We start from the raw sequence: 22,662 nt of genomic DNA, 5'->3' as shown, positions 1-22,662 counted from the left end.
ACAAAAGACACTCCTTTCATCTATATTGCTCTGGAGTTATTTCAGGAACGGGGAACTAAACTAAGCATTATAACAAAAGATGCCTCTATGGCTTTTATATAGGATCTCTTTTCTAATTTTTTTTTTTTTTTTTTTTTTTTTTTTGGCGGTATGCGGGCCTCTCACTGTTGTGGCCTCTCCTGCTGCGGAGCACAGGCTCCGGACACGCAGGCTCAGTGGCCACGGCTCACGGGCCCAGCCGCTCCGCGGCATGTGGGATCCTCCCGGACCGGGGCACGAACCCACATCCCCTGCATCGGCAGGCGGACTCTCAACCACTGCGCCACCAGGGAAGCCCTATAGGACCTCTTAAATAAGGTCACATTCTGAAGTCCTGGGTAGATATGTTTTGGGGGTAGTACAATATTCACCTCAGTACACAAACAAATTCAAATTCAGAGTAATCTAAGAGATGCAAAGGGACTGTTCCAGTGACAGCAAATTTCTGCCTCCTTCAATTAATCAACCCAAAACCAGATTTTCTGAACATTTTTGATATATAAGGGACTTAAAATTGGTCTCTACTCTGAGAAAATCAAAAGCTTGGCAATTAGAGTAACCAGGTTGGTATGTTTTTTAGTTTATACATTGTCTTTTTTGCATTGTTGCTTTGTGAAATGACCATTAAGCAATTAGTTGGTCATCTGCTTGAGTGAAGAGGATGACCACATGTAGAGAGGGTTTGCCTGGGCACCTGATTACTAGGAGCTTCTTTTTTAATGAGTATGGGGGAGGAGTGAAAATAATTTGTTGAGTAATCACAACAAACACAGACATTTTCAAGCTCCAGACCTTTTCTAAGAGGTCCAGTTTCCCATTCCCAAATCTCTTTGTCACTAATCCTCTAATCTTTCTCCTTCCAAGATTCTTAACATCTAATTGAGCTTGGTAATCTCACCTTTAAAGAAAAGTAGGAAACGAATAAAAACATATTTAATTCCACTGGAAGACTATCACTCAATCATGCAGTCATAGGAAACGTTTTATGAGACCATAGTTTTGGGCTGCGAGATGAGTGGCAATATGAATATAATAGCTCATATTTAGACTGAGCAGCTTTCTTATTCACATTTCTGCTTTTAGGGCTATTTGCGTATAACCCATTTATTTGTGTAGAGTTCATCTGACAGTACACAGTTTATGATGGGCATTTTTTGGTGTCCTTGATGGGGTTCAAGGAACACAGTCCCCAAATATGGCATATTAAATATGCCTTAATTTGCTGAAGGAATTTTAAAAAGCAGCAGAAGTAAGAAGTTTGCTCTGATATCCAATCCCTACCACAACTATTCTTCTCTGCTACAGGTCATAAAAAGTATGCTCCCTGTACCAAGAGGCAGGAAGACTCACCAGAGACAGGGAATTGAGGGCCAAGAAATCTATACAAACAAACTTTTGTTACACCAACCCTTATCTTCTTAGTTACTTCACCATTTACTACTTCTAGCACAAACCTATTGTCCTGTCAATTCTTCACAAATTTATTGTTTCTTTGTCTAAAAGGTAAAGAGTCCTCCTCTGGTCACTTGTTCTGGTCTTCATTCTCTTGTGAAGGCTCCTATGTATATGTAAAAATTCAATAAAATGTGTATGCTTTTCTCCTGTTAATCTGTCTTTGTCAGTTTAACTTTCAGACCCAGTCAGGGACCCCAAGAAGGTCAAGGAAAACTTTGTCCTCTTCTACACCTTATTTTCAAACACTCAGTCTCCCAAAATTCCTAATATCAAGCAAACAGGTGCATATCAAAAAGCATGATTACTTGGTGAAGACAGCATAGTAGTTCCTGACCCTTCTCCAGTCTAGTTGGTCTACTCCCAGCCTCCTTAATTCTATGAATTTTACCATTTCCTTCCAATTAGCTATGATTTAAAATAAGATAACTTATCTCTAATAATAGCAACTTAAGGATTCTAATACAAAAACTGACATCAGGACCTTAATATTTAGTATATGGCTTCAGGTGAACAAAGGAAGGAATAGTATATGAACCAAAATTTCAGTCTTTTGGTTCATCTCAACCCAATAACCAATTCCAAATACTCCGCTTTTCCAAAGTTATGTTGCACATAACCTACTCTTGCTACTGATTTGATATCCATAAATGGTTATTTGGTAGCAATCATAAAAAAACTTAAAATTTAAGGTAGCTTAAACAAAAGGAGTAATTTATTAGAAAAAAAATGTGTATCTCATGGAGCTGAAAGAGGAACTGAAAAAATTGTACATGCCTTTAGGCAAGACACCCAGGGACAGAATTAATTTAGCATTCAGCATACACCTGGCAGACTTGCAGAGGTATGTATTTGGTTATGAATCTTTAGACATAAAGCAATGAGCATCCTATTCAAGTCTCTCATTACATGTTTTCAAACTAAATCACAATCTTACATCATTAAACTCTGTGGCAAATTTTACATTATCCAAGTATGATTAAAACTCAGAAGGTTTTTATAGAATGTACCTGAATACGTTTTTCTCAATTATATTTGTATATTCAGCAGATGAATTTGTGAACATCTCTACCTCCTTTTTTTAGACTCTGTTGCCTACAAAAATAAAGGTGACATGTAACCACAGCCAATGTCATTTTACCTAGTATGTAGATATCTTACTTTATTAATATTATGTCAGATTTCTTTCCAATAGTGATTATTTTGGAGATTTGTTAATTTGTAAAATACTATATTTCTCCATTCTACTATTGGAAATTTAAAAAAAAGGACATTTACATGAAATTGACATACTTAAATATACCCAGAGAGAAAAATAATCTTACACCCATATTAATTCAACAAGATTTAAGCAATCTACAAATTTGCATTTCTATATAAAAGCTATACTGTAGATAAATCTAAGCCCTAATTTAAAGTATATTCCTTATGAAAAAGCTCAAGTTCTTATCAGTCAACTGATTCACCTTTCAGAAAGATTTTTTTAAATGTAGTTAAAGTTTCTGCAATAAAACTTATAAATCATTTCTTCATTTTGAATATTGAAAAGGAGATAATGAAAACCTTGCCCCTTATGATTTTATTCTTTAAAAACTTCTGATAAAAATTGTGCTGATTCTTCCATAGAAGGGATTAGCAATTCATAAACTAAAGATTTAACAATTTCCCCTTTCCTAACCCCCACTAAATTAAATCTCTTTCAGTGGGTATTTAGAAAAAGCCTATCATTGCAAATGCAAAGTAAAATGGTCATCTACTTGCATTAAAATTATCTGAATATTAGGGAACGTAAACAAATTATAGAGTATAACTGCCTAACAGCATTTTTTGTTATTGTTGGGACTCAGTGAGGGTCACTCCAAAATATGTCACAATGGTATATTGATTATTTTGAGTTCAAGTTACTTAAGAAACAGTCAGTGCAAGAACACTCTGACCCTCTGAAAGCAGAAAATAAATCTCCCATGTGAAAGGTAACTTCCCAGAATCAGGGGGCAGAGACATTCTTATTACAAGAGATCGGGAATTCAGGGCCCATACGGCTGTATAAGCAAATCTTGCTACTTCTTCACTAATTTACTACTCCAAGCCCAAATTCTGTTTAGATGCTTCATTAATAAAGCACCTAAACCTAAGTTTCTTTGTTTTCTCTATTTCTCACAAATTTATTGTTTCTTTGTTTAAAAAGTATAAAAGTTGCCTGCTTGGGCTTCCCTGGTGGCACAGTGGTTGAGAGTCCACCTGCCGATGCAGGGGACGCGGGTTCGTGCCCCCGTCCGGGAAGATCCCACATGCCACGGAGCGGCTGGGCCCGTGAGCCATGACCGCTGAGCCTGCGCGTCCGGAGCCTGTGCTCCGCAACGGGAGAGGCCACAACAGTGAGAGACCCGCGTACCTCAAAAAATTAAAAAAACAAACAAACAAACCTGCCTGCTTTAGTCATTTCTTTATGTCCCATGTCCATGAGACCTCTGTACACATGTAATCAAATTTGATTTTTCTCCTGTTAATCTATATTGTGTCAATTTAATCATTACACTAGCCAGAAGAACTTAAGAAGGTAGAGGGGACTTTTCCCTCTTCCCAACATTATCAATAAAATTACTGCATTTATCACACAGAGAGGGTGAAAATGTAATTTGTGTAGGTTAATATGTTGATTCAGCATCCTTGGATTTTGACAATGGAAACTTATGCTCCACTGATATTTTCAAGCAAGTAGGATTTTTTTTTAAGTTCTTTTTATGTTGTTCTAAGTTCTGTGAAAGCTAATATAACTACTGATGGTGCTTAAATTATTTTAGAGAATAATTTAGACATGAGGAACTTCCAATCAAAGTATTAAAGGTGTTTAATTCTCTTTATTCATTCAATAATTCATTAGGCTCTTATTGTGACATTAGACATTTGTGTCAGGCACTTGGCTAATATTTGGGGTCAAAGATTTAAAACAAGAATAATTAAATGCAATTTTTAATTAAAGAGAGATGAAATTACCAAAACCTGGCATGTTTCTGAGAAGTAAATCTAAATACTAGTTGATGATACTCCTCTCAGGAACCACTATGTATTCAGAACAAAGATATAGGAATCTTCCTCTGAGGTTTTATTAGCATCATTTTAAAGTATATCAATAATCAGATTTGAACACTAAATGTCTCTTTGTTAATTCTTAGACATAACTAATCATTCAGTTGGAATTTATACATATACATTACCACCTATACATAGGAGTTATTCTTTCTAATGTGGACTTACAGTCTGACCAACTTACCTATTTTGTTTCTATAGAATATAAAAATGAGTCCAGAAACAGTTTCTTTTCAATGGATAAATTATTTAAAATTTTGTGTTAAAAAACAATGTTTTTTGAGTTTAAAATTTTTTCTATAGCCTAACATTCTTAGATTTTTCTTCCCCATACTTTTAGTTCCAGACAGTATGACTATTTGCATTTTGGCATGTATGACAATATTATTAAGGATTTTGGAACAATCTCAAGTGTTCACACGTGTCAAAAAACATATATAAAAATAATTATTTCTGAAGCTCAAAAGAAGACTTAAACCTATCCTTTTCTGAACATTTGAAACTTGGGTCTTACTGTGAAATTCAGAAAAGAATATACATTGAGGGCTAAAAGCAGATTTCTAATATGTTTAATAACTAAAAATCAAAGTATATTTAGGACTTTGGAGACACAGTTTCATCAGGTAGGGCCCAACATGTTTCCAATTCTAACATCCTATGATCATATGATGAGTTAATTCAAACTCTTATGATCTAACTGTAATTTTACCTGTATAGATGAAAACTTTGTTTTTGCCTTAGACCTATAACACCCTGTTTTGTCTTATTTTTTTGGTTTGGCACCTGGGAATTTCCATGGTTTACTATATTGACTGTGACTCTAATTTTATAACTTGGGAGAGGAAAGGGATAAGGTTCTTACGAGTAAACACAAGGTTACATAAAGAAGGTTACATGGAATTGTATTTGCATAAAAATAGCCTATAAGCCCTCTTGGGAAAAATGGTGAAGGTTATTTGGGGGTTGTTGTTCAGTTCTATGAACAGCCAGAATTAATAATTCCTTAATAAATACAAGACACAAGGGGTGTGGGCAAATGTCCAGAGCTTACTCTTAAGAACGAAAGCAAGAAAAGATTTGCACTAGGTCTGGAAGCACTAATCAGAAATGCCTTTTAAAAATCATACAATAGACTAGCGTGGAGAAAAAAGTTAAATGGTAATGAAGAGTCTATTAAAAACAAACAAGCAATAATATAAGTATTATTAACTGCACCATTAAAAATTCACTCCAATATTGCTCTTCAGAGTAACATATATTTCTGTCTTTAAATCCCTGAGTATTTTCTTCCATAACTTTAAAAAAAGTTACTTATTTTATATCTGTTAATTTCATTTTTTTAAATTTTCATTTTTTTAATGAAAGATGAAAATTTGTTCACTCACTCTATATACCCTATTTCCTCTTTCCCTAAGTCCACTTTTGAAAGCTTTATTATTATTTTAAAATATTTTTATTGGCTGACTTAAGTTGTACACTTATGCCTTTATTTCCTTTTCTTTCAAATTTTTTAGTGAAAATATTGTTTTGTCTAACTTATACAAAATAAACTGCACCCGTTAAAGTGTAAAATTAAGATACAGAGCATTTTCATCATTCCTCGTACATTCTTCATTTACCTTTGCAGACTATAGTTTCTTCCAACCCTTTCCCCAGGTAAACATCAATTCCTATCACTATATATTAATTTTAATGGTCTTGAATTTTATATTACTGGAATTACTCCTGTCTGGTTTCTTTGTTAGCAAAATGATTTTTAAATTCATTCATAATGTTGAGTAATTTAGTAGCACTTTCCTTTTGGTTGCTATATACTTTTCCATATGGATGGATATATCACATGTTATTTATCAATTCACCTGTTCATGGGCACTTGAGGCTTTTAAATATTTGGGATTGGGAATAAAGTTATTATGAATACAAATGAATAGAATTTCTGACTAGTATAGTAGGGGCATGCTGGATTTGGAAAATCTCAGAAAGTTATCTAAGGTGGTTGTGCCATTTTTCTTTCCACAGGAAGTTATCAGAATTCCAGTACTTTCATAATCTTGCCCATTCTTGGTGTTGTCAATCTTTTTGCTAAATGTCAAATCTCTTCATTTTTTGCTGTTTTAGCAAGTTTGGAAACCTCACTGTAATTTTAATTTTATATTCCTAGTGACTAATGACATTAAACATTTTTTAAGGGCTTCTTGACCATTCATATATTTTATCTTATGAAGTGTTTGGTTAACATATGCCCATTTTTATTGAGTTATTTGACTTCTAATTATTGCATTATGAATTATTCATATTTTCTCAATATAAGTCCTTTTTAAGATATAGGTACTACAAATATTTTTTACAATCTCTAGGTCCATCCATGTTGCTGTAAGTGGCATTATTTCATTCTTTATTATGACTGAATAATTTTTCATTGTATATATGTACCACATCTTCTTTATCCATTCCTCTGTTGATGGACACTTAGGTTATTCTATGTCCTGGCTACTGTAAATAGTGCTGCAATGAACATTGGGGTGCATATATCTTTTTGAATTGGAATTGGCATATACACACTACTATATATAAAATAGATAACTAATAAGGACCTATAGCACAGGGAACTCTACTCTATACTCTGTAATGGCTTATATGGGAAGGAATCTAAAAAAGAGTGGATGTATTTATATGTATAACTGATGCACTGTGCTGTATACCTGAAACTAACACAACATTGTAAATCAACTATACTCCAATAAAATTTTTTTAAAAGATGATATGATATACTAAGAACACAAATGTAATAATAGTTTCCCTCAAAAACCTCTTTAATAGCTTTCCATTCACAATAGAATAATTTATTATACTACACAATGTCATGCAGTAGTCTCAATATAATGTCACTGTATGTTTTAACTGTTTCCAGTCCCAACCTTCATCTCTAGCAAAATGAGAAACTGCTAGTATTTCATGAGCTCTTATGTGTTGATATTGTTATAAGATAAACTGAGGCATGTTAACAGTTTGAAGAGTTTGAGCAAAAGTAGGTTCAAATCAAGCAGCACCAAACCAGAAGTGGTTAGAAGCACTCCACCAACAGGAACCAGGGAAAAGGCTTTTAGAGAGGAGGCAGAAGCAAAGCAAGGAAATGATTTGATTGGCTGTAGCTTAAGATGTTGCATTGTTTGGGAAAGCCTAGTTGACTGTTGATGATTAGTTGTCTTTAGATTTTGATTTCTTAACCTTGAGGCCTTTATTGGCTTAGGTTTTGGTCTGCTCAGTAGGCTATAAAGGTACTATAACTACCTCATCCTAATGGCTTCCTTGTTTAATTGATTTAATAACATACACTTCAAAGATTATGACCATTTTCTTTTATTTTTTTCTTTCTTACTTCTGGTTGTATTATCCTTTCCTTATCTTTTAACCAGGTCAACTTTTGTTTATCTCTCAGAGCTTCAAATTTTAAAGAGATTTCCATCTCTTTAAGGAATGCCCCATATTTCTTTCTCCTCCCCCGAACTACCTTGTCATTCCTATTCCAATTCTCTTGAATTGTCATACTGTATGATTATTTTATCATAACACTTATCCCATTGCTCTTATTTAATATCTTTACATATGTCTTCTAGATTAAATTCTCTGAGTAGAGATAAACTCTCATTTATCTTTTTATCCCAAATGAATCCCCAATTCATCTTTTTATTTCAAACATAAAGACTATCAAGTGAAAATGAAGGATGCCTTTTGTGGTAGGCAGGATTTTAATTTGTCCCCCAGTTTTCTCACCCTCCACCATATACACCTTTTATAATCCTCTCCCATTGAGTCTAGATGGAACCATGAATATGATTATCACTGGATTATCACTCCTATGATTTGGCCCCAAATCAGTTGTGTTTTAATTAATCAAAAAGGAGATTATCCTGAATGAGACTTACTTTATCATGTGAACCCTTAAAAGGAACTGGGCTTTCCTGAAGTCAGAAATTTTCTTTCTGTCATTGAAGAAAGAAGCTCCATGAGTTCTACAGCTGCAAGGAAATTAATTCTATTAATAATCACGTGAGCTTGGAAGAGTACACTGAGCTTCTGATGAGAACTTGGCCCAAGACAAGCATTTTAATGAAAGGTTTGTGAGACCTTGAGCAGAAGACCTAGCCGACTGTATCTGTATTCCAACCCATAAAAGCTCTGAGATCATTTGTTGTTTTATTTTTATTTTTTAAAATTTTATTTATTTATTTATTTATTTATGGCTGTGTTGGGTCTTCTTTTCTGTGCGAGGGCTTTCTCTAGTTGTGGCAAGCGAGGGCCACTCTTCATCGCGGTGCGCAGGTCTCTCACTATCGCGGCCTCTCTTGTTGCGGAGCACAGGCTCCAGACGCGCAGGCTCAGTAATTGTGGCTCATGGGCCCAGTTGCTCCGCGGCACGTGGGATCTTCCCAGACCGGGGCATGAACCCGTGTCCCCTGCATTGACAGGCGGATTCTCAACCACTGCGCCACCAGGGAAGCCCCTGTGTTGTTTTAATGTGTTAAATTTGTGACAATTTATTACATAGCTGTAGAGAATACCCTTTTTTGAAGGTTACAGTGCTAAAAGAGCTGTAGTTTATTGAGTTGGCCAAAAAAATTGTAGTCACAGGAGAAGGCTCTCCTTTTACACATTCTCCTGTGTTGGTCATGGCAATGTTACAGGCAAACTATTGGTAAATAACCAATAACAATAGAATCATAAGAAGAATAATGATTGGTTTCCTTGCAGCCATGACTGAGTTAAGGAAGGCAATAGCAAAGTAAGACAGTAACTGAGGAGAGGGAAAATAGAAGAAGAGTGGGGAATAGGGAGTATCTTTGGCAATACAGTGGGGAAGCCTAAAACAAATGCCTTTACTACTATTTTTCAAAGTTCTGATTAAGGCCAGTTTGATTCTGGGAAGGAGCTATATTAATTAATGATATTTTTACTCTAAATATTAAAGAGTAATGCTTAAAGGAATGAGACTTTGAAAAGTAATTTGTAACATAGTGAGAAATCATAAAAGGTCTGGAGTTTGAAGTGTTACTAGTAAGTACGATGCTATGCTAGTCTTTAGAAATTGATAGAAACATGCAAAATTTAATTCAACTTACCATGTTTTGTTGCAAAGATGTACAGGGAAGTAGGCTCAGAAAATAGAATAATTTATATACCCTCAGCCAAGTTTTAGAAAGATCTGATGTCTTTCAAGATTAAAAAAAACTCTATTTGCTGCTATTCTGACTCAGTTTTTTTCCTTTCTTCTACTTTCTTAGTATCTCTGCTTTGAATATTTCCTTCTTCCTTGAGGTTGATTCTTCTTAAGGCTATTGTCTCCAAATGGATCTTCTAAATGGGATAAATCATGATAATCATCATATTCCCTTTGCTAGTGACTGGGATATGAGGGGTATTTAACCAAACACTGATGAATGAGATGGAGGGTAGGTCTCCTGGAGGGATTCTGAAAAGGTTTTGTTGCATTGAAGCCAGGATAGCTAAAGAAGAAATTGTTTATCTTCTTTTTCCAGGTATTGTTGGCCCTGGATTCTACTTGTTAAGCTGCTGCAAGTATTTTGCTTCCAGCTTGAGGACAAAAGCATGTATAGAATATGGCTTATTGGGAAGTGGAGCTGGATTCTTAACATTTCTCGCCTAGACTACACCTGCTTCTGAATTACTTATGTGAGAAAATTTAATTTCCTTATTATTCAATGCAGTTTAGGACAGAGTATGTTATTAGCTACTCTCAGAAAGCATCTAAACTGATAATACTCACTCCAAAAGTCTTTTGTCCTCTAAATCACTTACTATCTTTTTCTCTTTGTATGTCTCATAATCAAATGCCCTGAGAGAGAAGATATGACTTAGTTATTAGTCACTATGTGGTATAGAGCACCTCTCATAGGCAGAATTTTTGTACTTGGTGGGATTCATCATAAGCCACTGTCTCTTTATCCACTTTGACATCAGAATTTGAGTCCTGGATTGTCAGATGTAGCCAGATATACATATTCTTATTACTATTCATGATAACTTCTGTAAAGGACGAGCAGGCAGATGTATTTCATGGAGGTAGGCATGGGGACTGACAGACTGTTTGAGATATTATGGCCTTTCCAGAAAAGACGCTTCATAGGAGAACCCAAGAAATCCTAAGATTTACTTCTCATTTAGTCGGTTTGCTCTAGGTTAGCCTCAAATGAAAAATCCCAGAAAAAGACAAATCAAAAATGGTCTTATTCCTTTGAGACTATTAAAATAGTCTTGAATGAAAAAGAGAAATTTCTTTAAAGTCTATTTTGACTTTTATCATAGGAATGTACCCTCAGATCAGCTACTGTGTTAAAATCTGTAGTAGCAGAGTAGAACCATAGAGATGAGATGACACACAATGCTGGCATGTTTATTTAAATTAAAGGTGTAAAAACTGCCAACCAAAGTAAAATCAAATATCAGGCCTCTATTATTTTTTTCAATATTTTTCCTCAGATTTTTCAAGAAGACAGCTAAATTGCTGAGCAATTTTCACCAATTGTACAGATATTTATGCAAACTTTATATATGGTCTTCAAAACTAAATCGACTCAAGTTTTTTCGCTGGAAATTTCAGGGCATTAGCTCTAACTATAGATGGGACTTTTTGAATTGTAAGAGTAAGTTAATTGAGGAAGCTCGTTTCATGGATTATACAACAGAGAAAGAGACCTACGAATAACCTGATCACCTGTGCATCAGAATGGAATATGTCAGAAAGTGCCATCTCTCTCTTTCTTTTTTCCACCCCTTCTTTTCCTGGTTTTTAAATTTTTTTCTTTTAGAATGAATATACCTGACAGAACAATAAGTTTGTGAATACGAATGAATTTCCAGTTGACTGAAAGATAAAATCACTACAAAGTTGATCTAATAAATGATTATCCAAAACCCAAGACATATTTTATACAATAATAGAGCTCTGGTAACTAAGTGTATGTTAAAAGAGAGATAATTTTTATCAGAAAGTTACTCTTTCAAAATGTTTCTTCCATTCTTCTCTGGTAGAATTAGTGACCACCTGAATGCAAAATAATATCAATTTTGTCTGATGTTTTCTGACAGTTGTATTTGAAAGAAACATATTATGTAAACCCATGCATGTTCATGGGAGATGAGAAAAATGATGCTCAGGGCAATCTGATGGTATTCTCTAATATATAATGCTGTTTGTGTCTCTTCTTTGATTATCTTTATGTCCCAATTATTAGCAGCCATTATCAGCCCTCAGGATAAAGGAGAGCAAAACAAAACAAAACAAAACAAAACGAAGACCTGTCCGTCTGTAACTGACAGATAGGTCTTTGTGGTTATAGAAGGATTTATTGGTTCTCTGTCTCTAAATCTGTCAAAAAGACCTGAATAATATCCTGCCTGAAAGAGGTTGAGGACTGAGCACCTGGAGGCCTTTAATAATGATGATGGTGGGAAAGCACGATATTTTTTAAGTTAATTTTCAATGTCAATTATATTGAGTACTCTGGCTCAGAAAGAAACTCTTCTGATGAGAGAAAGGGAAATATAACATTTCCTGAAGAGGTTATAAAATTTTTTTTTAGATTGTATTCATAAATGGTATCAACAAGCCCAAGAAATAAAGCCTCATCTGGGCTCCACTAAATGCTATGAAATAAGTACTGATACCTATTTTTTTGTTTCAATGTTTATACTGCATTTTATAGTTTGAAATATTTTTTTAAATCAAATTTAGTTTTTTATTTCTTTTTTGGGGGGTATGGTATGGAATGGTCCCCTTCTGTTCTAAAAATTATCTGATTTTATGATGCTATTAAATGCAGATAGGATGTGTCATTCACAATTTCTAACTAAAATAAATGTCTTTTTCTGCTCACACATGGGTATTATTTCGTGGTAAGTCCTGGGACTGTCATTCTACTCTTTATTACTTTTTTTTCCAATAACATTTGTTGAACTTCTATTATGTGCCAAGATGTGTACTAAGAACCGGTGAGTCAAAAGCCATACATGTGATCTCTTTATGTGTACTTTTTTGTGCTTAGAATGTTTTGAATGGGACCAATAAATAGGAACTAAGCAGGCAATTATGACAGTGTACTAAGTGCTGTAATAGAAGTGCTTGTTTCCAGTTGAAAGAACTGTGTAATTTCTTTCAAAGCACTTGAGATCTCAGAGACTCAACTTCTTCTATAAAGTGCTATTATCACTTATTACCTGGGTGAGAATAATCAAGTGGAACAGATTCTTTCTTCCGGACTCTTGCAACACTAACATCTACGATTCAACAAAATAATAATTTCCTGGAAGTCACTTAAAATATGAAACATATCCTAACCAAACTCCCATCCCTCAAAACAATCATGGAAACAATCAAGAACACAGATTCCAACTTTATTCTCTATATAAGGGTTCCCAGAAAAGGTCTGTTTGGTATATAAAGATTCGCAGTAAGGATGGGGCAGTTATACTGTCCATGATAATTTACCATAGCATTTTAATATTACTGGGTGACTCCATGGTCATCTCGGTACTAGTTTCCAACTAAAGTTTAAGTTTCCCCTTTTATGGATAAGCGATTGGTATTTTTTTTAATGACAACACTTCTGATAAGTTTCTAACTTTCATATTCTTTGGAACACATTCCATAAAACTGTGTAAGAAATTACCAGGAAAAAATTAATAGAGTTCTCTTAGTCATGATTACCTTATGAAGCTTCCAAAATAGTATATGGAAAGAAACTGACAGAAAAAGGAATAGACTTCCAGAGAAGTTCCTAGTAATTGACATTGTTAGATTTGATGCCTTAGCACATGTCAAGCTTTGTATCTGAGTTTGTAGAATGTAGTACAAGTTCTGTGCATTTGCCATGACTTCAAATAGAAGATAATACATGGATGACAACTGCCAGTATGTTACTGCATCTTCATATTTCACTTTAATCCCATATTTAATTTAAACAATATTCTGAGAATATAATTTTAAAATCTGCTCCCAAATAGAATAGAATATCATGTATCTAGAATGATTGACATGCATTGCAATATTACTGAGATATAAGAACCCTAGCTAGTCAAAGTCAATTTTAAAGTTAATTTAAAAAATATATTATTAATTTTCCTACAAAGGGATAAGATAACTCAAATCAGTAATGTGGTGTCATTATCACCATTATTATTATAGGAATAAAGAAATTGGAGTAGATGACAACTTAGGTCTTTTCTAGTGATAATAGCTTTTGGTAGTTCTAACTTTATCATAACACTATAAATTAAAAGAAATAATGTATGTAACAGTGATTTGAAAATTACAGTGTTTTGTGTAAGTTCAGGTCATCTCATCTTCAGTTCTTTCTTAGTTATCAGTTAATTCAAACAAATGGTCAATTCAATCTCTTAAAACAGTTTGACTTCTTTCTCATAAAACGATCAAGTGTGTTACTACTTTTTAACATATTGTTTAGGTTCGGCTGTAACATTATTTTAGGGTCAGAGCTGAGAGTATTGTAGGCTAGTATGTGGAGGAGCTAAGCCACATCACCCTGTAATATTCTCTGGTCGGCAAACTTAACTTCTACAGAATGATTTGGGAGTTCTTTTACCTGACATAGAATGTTCATTAGAACATGTGCCTGGCCATACTTTTAAATTTACATGGTTCTTTAGAATTTGGTGAATCATGTCCATTACTTCAGTTTTAATAAGATGAACCTCTGTGAGAGAATGGATTTATTAAAGAAATGAGACTGGCGGGAGAAACAATGGGTCCTTTGAAAAAATATCCCTAGTGTAGGGAAACACGTGGCAGAGTGGACCTAAGTTAGCAGCAGGTCTGCTTGAGTGAAGGGGTGATCTTTCTAGACACAGCATCTCTGGGAGGGAGAGGTTAGAACAAAGGAAGAACTGACTGCTCTGTTGAGTGAATCCCTGAGAAAGACATGGTGACCCAAACAGAATAGCATTTCCGACTGACTGGGAAAAGAAAGAACATAAAAGGATGGCCGTTCAGTGTAGGGAGAATGTTCATCCATGGTTATTTTGGAGTTATATTTGGGAATCTAGTCATACCACTCAGAGAATCATTTAACTAAAAAAACCATTGATAACTGAGATGTACATAAACTAGAAAGATAAAAAAAAACTATCATACCTTAAGCATCTACTTTGTGTCAGACATCTGTTTATATGCTATATCATTTAATCTATCAATTTATTTAACGAATATGTGCCTATGATATGCCAGGCACTATTTAAGGCATTGGAGATACAGTAATGATAGAGATAGATGAGGTTTTATTCTTGAGGGCTTACAATCTAGTAGAACTGAAAGTAAAAAGAAAAAAGTAGATTACAATAATTTCTGATGTCATAAGTTTTAGTGGGAAATAGTGTAATGTTGTAGAATGATTGAGGAAACTTTGATAGAATTGTCAAAAGTTACATTTAATACAAAGCTGAAGATCAAAAAGAGAAATTAGATTAGTATCACCAAAAAAAAAAAGAAAAAAGAAAGAAAAATCCAATCTATCAGGCTTTACTGAGAAATTTACAAAAGACAAGGACAGAAAAAGTGTCATCAAATTTAGAAAAATAGAGGTCATGGCTAACTTTGAGAAAACACCATTAAATATAAATTTTTGAGAATAAAGATACAGAAGTGGAGACGATTTATAAAAAACCTCTACTAGTGTTTCTTTCATAGCAACACTAGTAGTGATAAGGGACTTACTTGAATTATCTAAATTAATCCTCACAACATCCCTTCAAAGAAGGTTTTACAATGGATTCTGTTTTACATAGAAAAACTTGAGACACAGAAATGATACCCTTTCCCAGGTTATACACATAGTAAATGCAGGTTATAATTTGAACCCAAAACATTTGACTCCATAACATATGTTTTTAAGCAGTTATCTATAAGCTGAGAATGCAGGAGAAAAAGGAGAGAATTTCTGAAGCTCGACATATGAAGGTAAGTTACTTATAAAAAGTCACTCAATTTCTCTGTATAGGTACAGTATTCACATCCTAATCTCTCTGATTCAAAAATTTCCTCTCATAGATCACTGCAAAGTCAACACACCCTAATCTTTCTAACCTTACTCAACACTGTGCATGTTTTGGGGTGAGGAAAGAGAAAGTTAGTAAAGGGATTTATTACATAGAAATTGCCAACCTTAAATATATAGCTGGTTATATTTCGGGAAGCCTGCATGGTCTTGAAGTGAAAGCTCCTTATTCTTTTAGTTATGTGGCCATGCCCAATTATCAACATTTTCAAACCTTAGTTTTCAATTTGTAAAATGGAGAGGTTAATAATTCTCTTCATGGATTTTTTTTTTTTTTTCTTCATGGATTTTTGATCGATGAACTGTGTCATACATCTGCAGGTACTTTCTAGACTATAAAGTGTTATACTTCAGTAAGGTATTATTATGATAATTTTTACTACAATTACTGTTGTGACTCTCAGGAACTGAGGTATACCAGCTACCTCTGGATTTTTACTTCCTTTGCTGGATATTCTTTGCATTCCCTGTTGGGGGAAGGGAAAAGGGGCTGACATCTGTGTAATAAATTATTGAGATTACTCTCTTTTAGCTGGGTTCAGTCAACAGGAGGCATAAGTAGGAAAGTAAGAGATAGAAGGAAAGGTGTTGTCTCCCTGGCTTTCATCTTGCCAGGCCAGTTTTGGAATAACTCTATTTTTCTATAAAATTCAGAAATCATGTCAGACTCTATTTCCAATTCAGGTCATTGCCTCCTCCCGCTGTCTCTTCAGGAGTAGTGAGGGGTAATCTGTTGAGATTCTCAAGATGTCTCTCTATGGCTTTTTCAGACCTTTAAACCAGTGACTGTTTTTAATAACCATTCCTGCAGAGAAGCATCTTAGTATTATAAGTGCTAGCTCCATTTTTAAAAAACTCAAAGTCACATAAAACAGTCAACCATAATTTTTGATAAATATGAAAAGACCAACATTATAATCTGAAGTTGACTTGGTCAACAGAGTGGAAATTTGATTTTATCCTTCATTCTCCCCTTTAGCTGGATACTCCTGTGCTATGAATAACCTGCAGAAACATGTATGGCTGGGGAAGACCTTCAAGATGGCAGAGCAGTAAGACGTGGAGATCATCTTCCTCCTCACAAGTACATAAGAAATACATCTACATGTGGAACAACTCCTACAGAACACCAACTGAATGCTGGCAGAAGACCTCAGACCTCCCAAAAGGCAAGAAACTCCCCACATACCTGGGTAGGGCAAAAGAAAAAAGGAAAAACAGAGACAAAAGAATAGGGATGGGACCTGCATCTCTGGGAGGGAGCTGTGAAGGAGGAAAGGTTTCCACACACTAGGAAGTCCCTTCACTGGAGGAGACGGGGCGGGGGTGGGGTGGGGTGGGGAAAACGATTTTGCAGCTGTGTTTGGAAGTTTTTTAAGAAGTTAAACATACACCTATTCTATAAGTCAGCAATTTAACACTTAGGTATTAACCCAAGAAAGGTAAAATCATGTCAGCAAAAAGACATTTGCAAGAATGTTCATAGCAGCTTAATTCATAAAAGCCAAAACCCATAAACAACACAAGTGTCCATCAACAGGAGAATGACTAAACAAATAGTTGTATTTCCATACAGTGGAATTCTATTCAACAATAAAAGGAACAAACTACAGATATACACAAAATAAATGAATTTCAAAAGCATTATCCAAAGTTAAAGAAGCCAGGTACAAAGGACTATGACTGTATGATTCTGCTTATATGAAAAACTAGAACAGGCAAAATTATAGTGATGGAAATCAAATCCATTATTGCCAGGGGACAGGGAATGGGGTATGGAGAGGGACTTGACTGTAAAGAGGCTGGGGGAATTTTCTGGAGTGATATATCTTGATTGTAGTGGTGAATATATGACAGTATACCCTTGTAAAAAAAAAATCAAGGAAATAGAGATATTTGAACCCTTAAAAAAACAAAAAGAATAGGGACGAGACCTGCATCACTGGGAGGGAGCCATGAAGGAGGAAAAGTTTTCACACAATAGGAAGCTCCTTTACTGGTGGAGATGGGATGACAGGGCGTGGGGGGGGGGGAGCTTAGGAGCCGTGGAGGAGAGCTAGCAACACCGGTGCAGAGTGCAAAGCAGAGAGATTCCTGCACAGGGGACCAGTGTTGACCAGCACTCACCAGCCTGAGAGGCTTGTCTGCTAACCCGCTGGGGTGGGCGGGGGCTGGGATCCGAGGCTCAGCTTCAGTCGGATCCCAGGGAGAGGACTGGGGTTGGCTTCGTGAACACAGCCTGAAGGGGCTAGTGTGACACAGCTAGCTGGGAGGGAGTCTGGGAAAATGTTTGGAGCTGCCTAAGATGCAAGAGACCATTGTTTCGGGGTGTGCCAGGAGAAGGGATTCAGAGCACCACCTAAACAAGCTCCAGAGACCAGCGTGAGCCACGGCTATCAGAGGGGATCCCAGAGACGGGCATGGAATGCTAAGGCTACTGCTGCCGCCACCAAGAAACCTATGTGCGAGCACAGGTCACTATCCACACCTCTCCTCCCGGGAGCCTGTGCAGCCCACCACTGCCAGGGTCTGGTGATCCAGGGTCAACTTCCCCGGGAGAACGGATGGCGTGCCTCAGGCTGGTGCAACGTCACGCTGGCCTGTGCCGCCACAGGCTTGCCCCACATTCTGTACGCCTCCCTTCCCCTGGCCTGAGTGAGCCAGAGCCCCCGAATCAGCAGCTCCTTTAACCCCGTCCTGTCTGAGCGGGAACAGACACCCTCAGGCGATCTACATGTAGAGGTGAGGCCAAATCCAAAGCTGAACCACGGGAGCTGTGCAAACAAAGAACAGAAAGGGAAATCTCTCCCAGCAGGCTCAGGAGCAGCGTATTAAATCTCCACAATCAACTTGATGTACCCTGCATCTCTGGAATACATGACAATGAATCATCCCAAAATTAAGGCGGTAGACTTTGGGAGCAACTGTAGACTTGGGGTTTGCTTTCTGTTTTTTTTTTTTTTTTTTTTTCTGGTTTTAATTTAATTAAATTTTAATTTAATTTTTTTCTGATTTTCTGCTTGTTTTAGTTTAGTATTTAGAGTCTGTTATCATTGATAGACTTGTTTATTGATGTGGTTGCTCTCTTCCTTTATATATATATATATTTTTTTTTTCCTTTTTCTCTTTTTGTGAGTGTGTATTTGTATGTTTCTTTGTGTGAGTTTGTATGTATAGCTTTGCTTTTACCATTTGTCCTAGGGTTCTGTCTCTCCTTTTTTTTTTTTTTTTTTTAGTTTAGTATTTAGCAGTTGTTATCATTGGTGGATTTGTTTTTTGGTTTGGTTGCTCTCTTCTTTCTTTCTTTATTACTTTTTAATATTTTTTATTTTTAATAATATATTCTATTTTTATTTTAATAACTTTATTTTATTTTACTTTTTTCTTGCTTTCTTTCTTTTTTTCTCCCTTTTCTTCTGAGCTGTGTGGCAGACACGGTCTTGGTACTCCATCTAGGTGTCAGGCCTGTGCCTATGAGGTGGGAGAGCTGAGTTCAGGACATTGGTCCACAAGAGACCTCCTGGCTCCACATAATATCAAACAGCAAAAGCTCTTCCAGAGATTTCCATCTCAATGCCAAGACCCAGCTCCACTCAACGACCAGCAAACTACAGTGCTGGACACCCTATATGAAATAACTATCATAATAGGAACACAACCCCACCAATAGCAGAGAGGCTACCTAAAATTATAATAAAGTCACAGACACCCCAAAACACACAACTGGATGCTGTCCTGCACACCAGAAAGACAAGAACCAGCCTCATCCACCAGAACACAGGCACCAGTCCCCTCCACCAGGAAGCCTACATAACCCACTGACCCAACCTCAGCCACTGAGGGCAGACACCAAAAACAACAGGAACTATGAACCTGCAGCCTGTGAAAAGGAGACCCCCAACATAATAAGTTAAGCAAAATTAGAAGACAGAGAAACACACAGCATATGAAGGAGCAAGGTAAAAACCCACCAGACCAAACAAATGAAAAGGAAATAGGCAGTCTACCTGAAAAAGAATTCAGAGTAATGATAGTAAAGATGATCCAAAATCTTGGAAATAAAATGGAGAAAATACAAGAAACGTTTAACAAGGATGTAGAAGAACTAAAGAGCAAACAAACAATGAAGAACAACAGAATGAATGAAATTAAAAATTCTCTAGAAGGAATCAGGAGCAGAATAACAGAGGCAGAAGAACGGATAAGTGACCTGGAAGATAAAGTAGTGGCAATAACTATGGCAGAGCAGAAGAAAGAAAAAAGAATGAAAAGAATTGAGGACAGTTTCAGAGACCTCTGGACAACATTAAATGTACCAACATTCGAATTATATGGGTCCCAGAAGAAGAAGAGAAAAAGAAAGGGACTAAGAAAATATTTGAAGACATTATAGTTAAAAATTTCCCTAATATAGGAAAGGAAATAATCAATTCAGGAAGCACAGAGAGTCCCATATAGGATAAATCCAAGGAGAAACAGGCCAAGACACATATTAATCAAACTATCAAAAATTAAAAACAAAAAAAAAAATATTAAAAGCAGCAAGAGAAAAGAAACAATTTACATAAAAGGGAATCCCCATAAAGTTAACAGCTGCTCTTTCAGCAGAAACACTGCAAGCCGGAAGAGAGTGGCAGTACATATTTAAAGTGATGAAAGGGAAAAACCTGCAACCAAGACTACTTAATCCAGCAAAGATCTCATTCAGATTAGATGGGGAAATTAAAACCTTTACAGACAACCAAAAGCTAAGAATTCAGCACCACCAAACCAGCTTTACAACAAATGCTAAAGGAACATCTCTAGGCAGCAAACACAAAAGAAGGAAAAGTCTGACAATAACAAACCAAAAACAATTAAGAAAATGGTAATAGGAAAATACATATCGATATTTACCTTAAATGTAAATGGAATGCTCCAACCAAAAAACATAGACTGATTGAATGCATACAAAAACAAGACCCATATATATGCAGTCTACAAGAGACCCTCTTCAGACCTAGGGACACATACAGACTGAAAGTGAAGGGATGGAAAAAGATATTCCATGCAAATGGAAATTAAAAATAGCTGGAGTAACAATTCTCGTATCAGATAAAATAGACTTTAAAATAGAGACTATTACAACAGACAAAGAAGGACACTACATAATGATCAAGGGATCAATCCAAGAAGGTATAACAATTGTAAATATTTACACACCTAACATAGGAGCACCTCAACACGTAAGGTGAATGCTAACAGCCATAAAAGGGGAAATCGAGAGTAGCACAATCATAGTAGGGAATGTTAACACCCCACTTTCACCAATGGACAGATAATCCAAAATGAAAATAAATAAAGAAACACAAGCTTTAAATGATACATTAAACAAGATGGACTTAATTGATATTTATAGGACATTCCATCCAAAAACAACAGAATACAATTTCTTCTCAAGTGCTCATGGAACATTCTCCAGGATTGATCATATCTTATGTCACAAATCAAGCCTTCGTAAATTTAAGAAAATTGAAATTGTATCAAGTATCTTTTCTGAACACAACACTGTGAGACTAGATGTCAATTACAGGAATAAATCTGTAAAAAATACAAACACATGGAGGCTTAACAATATACTACTTAATAAACAAGATATCACTGAAGAAATCAAAGAGGAAATTTAAAAAATACCTAGAAACAAATGACAATGAAAACATGACGACCCCAAACTTATGGGATGCAGCAGAAGTAATTCTAAGAAGGAAGTTTATAGCAATACAATCCTAACTCAAGAAACAGCTCAAATAAACAACCTAACCTTACACCTAAAGCAGTTAGAGAAAGAAGAACAAAAAACCCCCAAAGTTAGCAGAAGGATAGAAATCATCAAGATCAGATCAGAAATAAATGAATAAGAAATCAAGGAAACAATAACAAAGATCAATAAAACTGAAAGCTGGTTCTCTGAGAAGATAAGCAAAACTGATAACTTTAAATGTACCGACATTCGAAGGTACATTAGCCAGGCTCATCAAGAGAAAAAGGGAGAAGATTCAAGTAAATAGAATTAGAAAAAAAAAAGGAGAAGTAACAACTGACACTGCAGAAATACAAATGATCATGAGAGATTACAACAAGCAACTATATGCCAATAAAATGGACAACCCGAAAAAAATGGACAAATTCTTAGAAAAGCACAGCCTTGCAAGACTGAACCAGGAAGAAATAGAAAATATAAAGAGACCAATCACAAGCACTGAAATTGAGATTGCGATTAAAAATCTTCCAACAAACAAAAGTCCAGGACCAGATGGCTTCCCAAGCGAATTCTATCAAATATTTAGAAAAGAGCTAAAACCTATCCTTCTCAAACTCGTCCAAAATACAGCAGAGGGAGGAACACTCCCAAACTCATTCTATGATGCCACCGTCACCATGATACCAAACCCAGACAAAGATGTCACAAAGAAAGAAAACCACAGGCCAATATCACTTATGAACATAGATGTCAAAATCCTCAACAAAATACTAGCAAACAGAATACAACAGCACATTAAAAGGATCATACGGCCTTGCAACCATCAGTTGCTTGTTCCCTTCTGATCCCATACCTTGGTGCGTTCCGTTCTCTACCCCCTCTCGTCGATTGTTGCTGCACTTTGAGGACCCGCCGCGGCTGGAGGCAAGTGGCGCCCGAACAGGGACCTGACGAGAGGGACATCTGAATCTCGGTAGGTGAATCCCCGGAGTGAAGAGTGAAAGTGTGGCCACATAGTAAAGTTGATAGTAACTCGGGGCAATAGTCAGAAGTAAAAAAATATGGGACAAAAAGTATCCAAGGAGCGTACCTGAGATTACTGATCAAGAGAAGGAGTTGTCCACCAGTGCTTTCCAGGCTTTCACAGCTAGAAATTATGATGTCTGTCTGCAACATCTTGCCTGCCTACAAGATATAAACAAAGACGATTATAAAATAATTTTGAATACGGCAGTAGCTGAGTTTTTCAAAAGT

This window comes from Kogia breviceps, chromosome 1, assembly GCF_026419965.1.
Source record: "Kogia breviceps isolate mKogBre1 chromosome 1, mKogBre1 haplotype 1, whole genome shotgun sequence".
NCBI classification, from domain to species: domain Eukaryota; kingdom Metazoa; phylum Chordata; class Mammalia; order Artiodactyla; family Physeteridae; genus Kogia; species Kogia breviceps.
Note: the sequence above shows the minus strand (reverse complement) of the source record.